This window comes from Trematomus bernacchii, unplaced genomic scaffold, assembly GCF_902827165.1.
Source record: "Trematomus bernacchii unplaced genomic scaffold, fTreBer1.1, whole genome shotgun sequence".
Classification (NCBI taxonomy): Eukaryota; Metazoa; Chordata; class Actinopteri; order Perciformes; family Nototheniidae; genus Trematomus; species Trematomus bernacchii.
In genome coordinates, this window is record NW_022987621.1 from 702,621 (window position 1) to 710,234 (window position 7,614).

The following is a 7,614-nucleotide window of genomic DNA, read 5'->3' on the forward strand; positions in this document are numbered from 1 at the left end:
TCCGAGTGGGGGTAGCGATATGATTACAAAATTAAAATGTAAAATAAAAAAATAAAACATTATCAATTTTCTTTATCAATTATTTTTAATTACAACTCTGTCAGTGTTTAGATAATTAATTTAAGTTATCTCAGTGGGTCTCAAACGGTTTGGTCACCATTTATGTAAAGAAGTATTTCCGAGGAACACCTTGATATGATCATTGTAGTTATTAAAAAATAAGAGAATAAATGAAAAACAGGTATGAAATATATGACAGTAACAAGAATACAGTTTAAAGGGGAGTGATTTGTAAAATAAAGAAAAGTGAATCTGTTTACAGTTCGGTTTCATATGGGTGTTGACAGATGTATCCATAGATCTCTTCATTTTGCTCTCAAAGTGCACCAGATTGATATTTAGCGTATTTGCCGATCCGTTTTACATTTGCAAATTTATTTGTGAGTTTGCAAATCTTTTAAATGCATTTGTGGATGGTGTTTTACATTTACAAATCACATATTTACACACAAATTATTTTTATGTTCACACAAATATTTACGAGACAAATCTAAGCCCATACGTTCAGTACGTCTTTAATCGTCTTGAAAAAAATCCTTCATTTCTGAAGGTTGTCAAGATCCATTTTGTTGACAATGTTTTATTCAGCTGCATGGTCGTTGGAGAGGCTGCAGTTTGTGTGGAGCTGTTGAACTGTTTGCAAAATGTGTAGTTCACCTTGTAGACCAATAGGTGGCAGTATGTACTAGCAGCACTAGTAGCTACGGTTTTTTCTTTAATTCTTTCTTTTGAATTTCGAGTGTAGATAAACACATTTGATTACATTATGATTCAGCTTTGTGCTGCTGTGCTGTTATTCAGAGTCAAATAGATACAACGATGAGTATAGGTTGGCTTTTCATACGGAAATACAGTATTCATGATGGGAAATATATATTTCTTATTCCTTTAGTGAAATGTAAAGTATTTGTGTCATCCTCAGTACAAATGTGTTTCACCTCCAAGTCCTTTACATGCTTCCCACCTTTCCACTTGTGGCTTTGGTAATGTATATATATTGTCTGCACCATCTGCAGAATGGTCTGTCAGAGAAACATCTCCCTGTCTCTGACTGAGGTCTCACTGACCTGGCAGAGGAGAGACCCTGCGTGTTTCTCAATCTCGAGTAAAGCTGCTCCAGAGCCACTATTTCAAGCATACTACGTCATCGAGTGCCGCCGAAGTACTGTTCCAATGTCCAGCATACTTGGAATTCTACCGAGCCCGTACTTCGTTTGGAGAAATTTCGAGGCTGCACATGTGTAGACTCCGCGGTCTTAAAATCCCCACAATGCTTTGCGCACGGACCAATTTCCCCAAATCTGTGGCGGAAAATGTAAGAGGCGGGGCCTCTCATATGACGCACACCTGCACACTTGCTAGCGTGTTCCATTCTTTGTTTTCCGAGGCTAGGAAGTATTCTTGCCTCGCTTCTGAAGCAAGACGCTCGGAAGACATGTGCTACCAAGCATGTGCTTACCTTATTTTTGTCTCCAAAAGAACCGATAAGAGTACCGTTAAAAGACCGGACCGATAAGCGGTATCGATAAAAGTAGTAGTACCGTTAAAACCTTAACGATACCCATCCCTAGTCATATAGACCAGGCACACAGCATGTTAAACCTGATGTATTGTCACGTATGTACGATCCTGAACCTGTTGCCAAAGAGCCCGAGAGCATCCTTCCACCTAACCGTGTGGTTGGAGCAGTTTCATGGCAATTTGAATCAGTGGTGAAGCAAGCAAATGGTGAGACCCCGGCACCTAGTGGTTGCCCACGAAATAGGTTGTTTGTCCCTGTTTCCGTTCGCTCACAGGTAATACACTGGGCTCACACGTCTTTGCTCACCTGTCATCCTGGGTTGAAACGCACACACTTCATGATCCAGCAACGTTTCTGGTGGCCGGCTATGAGGAAACAGGTGGCAGAATATGTGGCGGCCTGCACTGTCTGTGCCAGGAACAAGACCTCCACTGAAGCACAGATTAAGTTGCTGCAGCCACTTCCTGTTCCTCATCGGCCATGGTCCCACATCTAGATGGACTTTGTCACCGGACTACCGATTTCAGAAGGTAACACCACCGTCTTGACACATTTTATTGGACCATCCAAGCTTCCCTCTGCCAAGGAAACGGCAGAGGTCATGTTACGTCATGTTTTCCGCATTCATGGTTTTTGCCAGGGACATTGTGTTAGACCGGGGCCCACAGTTAATTTCCTGTTTCTGGAAGGGGTTCTGCCATCTACTTGGAGCCACCGTGAGTCTTTCATCAGGATATCACCCCCAGTCCAATGGCCAGTCAGAGGGCATCAACCAGGAACTAGAGACCTGTTTGCGCTGCCTGGTCTCCCAGAACCAGGCATCCTGGAGCAAGCACCTGATGTGGGTGGAGTACGCCCACAACACGCTGCCCACTTCTGCCACAGGACTCACGCCGTTCCAGTGTGTGCACAGCTTCCAGCCACCTCTGTTCCCTGCCAATGAGGCCGAGGTCACAGTCCCATCAGCTCACGCTATGGTCACTCGGTTCCGCACGGATCTGGGCCGGTGCTCGTCGGGCTCTCCTGCGCAGTGCCAGCCGGATGAAGGAGGTGGTGGATCGACGCTGGAGACCTGCTCCACCGCATCGGCCTGGACAAAGAGTTGGCTAGCTACCAAGGATTTACCCCTCCACGTCATGTCAAGGAAGCTAGCTCCAAGGTTTGTTGGTCCATTCCCGGTAACTAAAGTGATAAACCCGGTGTCTGTGCAGTTACGTCTACCCAGGTCATTAAGGGTCCATCTAACGTTTCATGTCTGCAAGGTCAAGCCGGTAAGGGAGAGCTCGCTGGTGCCCGCCTCTAAGCCCCCTCCACCTCCCCAGATGGTAGAAGGAGGTCCCGTCTACGCCGTAAAGAGACTGCTGGCAGTTCGTAAGTGAGGGTGAGGAAGACAGTTCCTTGTGGACTGGGATGGGTACGGTCCAGAGGAGAGATCATGGATCCCAGCGAGCTTCATTGTTGATCAGGCCATGATTAATGACTTTGATCGGGATCACCCAGAAGTCCCTGGGACGTCAGGAGCCTTCCCTAGAGGGGGGATACTGTAACATCCCGTCATGTCTGTTGATTTATTCATGTCATGTTAAGTTAGTTAATCAGGTTCATGTTATTTGTTTCATGTTTAGTTCATAGCCCATGGTAGATTTATGTTCAGTCAAGTCTCTTTGTTCACCTGTCTAGTCCTGTCATTGCACTTCCTGTTTTATTTTGGTACTTACCTTTCCCTCTCGTTTCAGAGCTCTCCTGCCCTTGTGTGTCTTCCACCCCATGTGAATGTCAGCCCCTCCCTTGATTGTTGCCACCTGTGTCCCATTACCTCTTGTATATATAGTCCTTGTCTCCCTTTGCCTTGTGCCATCAACAGAGCCAGCTTTTCACGCCAAGAGACTTTTGTAGTTTGTTTTCATAGTCAAGTTTATTTAGTTCCCATGTTTGCAGTTTGCTTTTCTACGTTTGGTCTACCACGGGCCACGGTGGTTATATAGTCTGACCGCTGCAGGAAGGAAGGACCTGCAGTATCTCTCCGTGAGACACCGCGGTGCAGCAGCCTATCACTGAAGGAGCTGCACAGTGCTGACAGGGTGTCCTGGACGGGGGGGATACATTGTCCAACAATGATGACAGCTTAGCTATTCTTATAGAGAGCAGCAGAGTGATCTGTCCAGTCCAGTTTATTGTTAAGGTCAGTGGCGTCGCCTGGCCTGGGCATTCGGGGCTTTAGATAGTACATCTGTTTACAGTTCTGTTTCATATGTGTTGAGAGATGTATCCATAGATCTCTTCATTTTGCTCTCAAAGTGCACCAGATTGATGCTTTTAACTTCAATATTTAAAAAAAAATCTTCCCGGGGGAGCATCCCCCCGGACCCCCCTAGAGGAGGTTAGGTCCCCCCCCCACTCAAAAAATAGCACTTTACCCTTGCCTATATGCGGTGAGATGATTATCGAGCCTTCATTGTAACAGTCGCGGGTGTACTGTGTGGGGAGTGTTGCAGTAAAAAATTCCACTGTAGCGCCGCGGCCGCCGCCACTGTGGGCTAAGCCCCGAATGTTTTCAGGTCCAGGCGACGCCCCTGGTTAAGGTTAACACCCAGGTATTTGTAGGATTTCACAATCTCTATGTCCGCTCCCTGGATGTTCACTGGAGTCGGGGGGCCCTCTGAAATCCACCACCAGCTCCTTGGTCTTCCCTGCGTTGAGCTGGAGGTGGTTCCTCAGAGGGTGAAGTCCTGCGTCAGTTCCCTGTACTCCCGGTCGTCCTCGTTGGAGATGAGGCCAATGATGGCGGAGTCGTCAGAACTTCTGCAGGTGACAGCTTGCAGTGTTGTGGGTGAAGTCCGCAGTGTAGAGGGTGAAGAGAAACGGTGCCAGCACCGTCCCCTGGGGGGCCCCCGTACTGCTGATGATGGTGTCTGATTGACACTCCCGGGTCCTCACGTACTGTGGACGGTTGGTGAGGTAGTCCAGGATCCAGGAGTTGATGTGGTGATCCACCCCCGAGAGCTGCAGCTTGTCTCCTAGGAGCGGGGGCTGGATGGTGTTGAAGGCACTGGAGAAATAAAAGAACATGATCCTCATAGAGCCCCCAGCCTTCTCCAGCTGGGAGAGGGACCTCTGCAGCAGGAAGATGACGGCGTCATCCACTCCGATGTCAGGCTATAGACCAGGGGGGTCAAACTCAAATACACAGTGGGCCAAAATAAAAAAATGGGTACTAGTCGAGGGCCGGACTGGTTCAATGTTTATTGCAGAACTTATTGAAATGAACTTATTGCACATATTAAACCTGGAACTAACAAAGCTTAAATTATTGCCTATAAAAACAACATTAAACATTACATAATCAGTTGCATTCATTTCTTATGGCTCCATCTGCAGCTTTTCCAGAGTCATTTCTTATGAGTACATTTTTCCACAGGCCAACAACAGCTTCAAAAAAACAATTTCCCTGAAAGAGAAAACCAAACATGCCCTGTTGTCGCAAGAAACAAAGTGCAGAAGGAAACATCCATTAAACTCAGTGTGCTGCTCTGTGATGCTAGTTCAAGCAGATACTTGGCATCTTCATCAATGTTTGGGCTCAGGCTCTGAGCTGAGGAAACCCTCAGGATTGAGTGAAGGTGTGCGTGCAATATACCGGCGGGCCAGATCTAATAGTAATTACAAATTATCCTGCGGGCCGAAATTAAATCCACCAAGGGCCTGATTTGGCCCCCGGGCCTTGAGTTTGACACATGTGCTATAGACGGTTCGTCCACACGAGGCCGAAACGGAAACGCGGATTCGGAGCCCGAATCCGATACACTTTGATTACGGCTCCCAAAGTGGGTAGGTCTGAGGACGAAACGCTTGCGGCTCCGTGTGTACGCCCTATACGATCATTTCCTGAAAACGATGACGCCATAGCCCCGCCTCTCCCCACCTCTCCTGCTCACCCCCGCGCCACCCGTGTCATTGCTGATGCGTTTCGCCAACAACAACAACAATGGTGGATCACAGGGTTGCGTTCGTGCTCCGGACGGACCATGATACAGATTTTAGTGCAAAATCTACAGCTCCTCTACCACAACCATCAGCAACAATAATAATATAATATAATAATAATAATAATAATAATAATAATAATAATAATAATAATAATAATAACAATAATCGTCATCAGTCTAATTCGCTGCTTTTGGTGTATTTTGTGGCGGAAGTACAGCGCCACTTACAGGCCCGGCATATGTACTACAGCGTCTCCAGCGTTTTTGAGCGTTTTCGTGTGGACGGAATACTTTTTTGAAAACGACTAAGGTTCGTTTTCGTCTTCGTTTCGTTTTCCGTGTGGCCAAAACAATTACTAAATCAGCCTACTATCACCTTAAGAATATATCGAGGAATAAAAGAATAATGTCACAGCAGGATTTGGAAAAACTTGTCCATGCTTTTATCTTCAGTAGACTGGACTACTGTAATGGTGTCTTTACAGGTCTCACTAAAAAATCTATTAGAAAGCTGCAGCTGATTCAGAACGCTGCTGCTCGAGTCCTCACTAACACTAAGAAAGTGGATCACATCACTCCTGTTCTGAAGTATTTACACTGGCTTCCTGTGTGTCAAATAATTGATTTCAAAATACTGCTGCTAGTTTATAAAGCATTGAATGGTTTAGGCCCAAAATCAGAACTAAACATGGAGAAGCAGCGCTCAGTTATTATGCTCCAAATATCTGGAACAAACTACCAGAAACCTGCAGGTCCGCTGCAACTCTGATCACTTAAAGGTGGGGTAGGTAAGTTTGAGAAACCGGCTCGAGATACACTTTTTGTTATATTCCATGGAATGCTCTTAACATCCCGATAGCAATGAATATTTTAAGTGCTTTGACAAAAAATCCATAAAAAAATGTCATCTGTGGAAGCCGTAGTACTGTAAAAAGTACGACCAATCATTTTAGCCGGCCCGGCTAAAATAACTGGATGGCCTACCTGCCTGTCAGCCTTCCATCTGTGCACAAACTTATCTCGTGCCCTCATTGGTCATGTGCGCGTTCGTGTGTGTTGGAGGAGGGGCTCTATAAGGAAGTGGCAGATTTTCTCCGGTTGTGTATTTTCAAATTCTAGCGATCTCGAGCCGGTTTCTCAAACTTACCTACCCTACCTTTAAACTAGACTTCTCTTTTTTCCGCTGCTTTTAATTTAACTATTCATATCTTACACTGCACTTTTATTCATGTATTTGATACCTATGTTATTCTATATTAGTCTAGTTGCCAGCCCTTAGAGTCCTGTTGTGAACCCGGAAATGTTGAGTACCCCAATGTTTTATGATAGAAATGTATAGTAGGGGCCTCCAGCACATACAAACTGCCGGATGCTAACCTACATATGAATTGCGTTAATTTGCATCAATTACCATGGGGACAATAGTTTGGCCTTGGCCGATTTGGAAAATGTTTGAGTGATTTTGGGGGTTATTGAGGATGCTGACTCATTTCTGACCATTCTGACATTCATGCTAATTAACGCAATTAGTTAATTTAGCTAATTGTGCAAATTGCACAACATGTGCAACTTAGCATCCGGCAGTTTCTATGTGCTGGGGACCTATACATTTCTAACATAAAACTTTGGGGTACTCAACATTTCTGAATTCACTCTGCTGGCAACTAGACTATATTAGCTTGTTTTATGTTTATTTGATTCTCTTTGCTTTTTAAATGTCCTGTTATAATGTGTTTCCACTGCATTATTTCTAAATGCTCTTAATGTTTATCATTTTTGAAAAGCACTTAGAATTGCCTTGTGTTGAAAGATGCTATATAAATAAACTTGGCTTGCCTTAAGAACATGTTACTAGACAAGTATTTAATACCTCATAAAAGATCATCAGTCAGCATAATAAATGTTCAGCAGGTACTATTGTCTTCTTCAGTTGTGAGGAATGTTTTCATCAAACAACAGGCGTGCCCTGCCCTCAGGGGAGAGGGAGGAGCGTCGCCCAGGTAACAACACTCTGTCCCGCCCCACTGCGACCCCTGACCTCTGAAA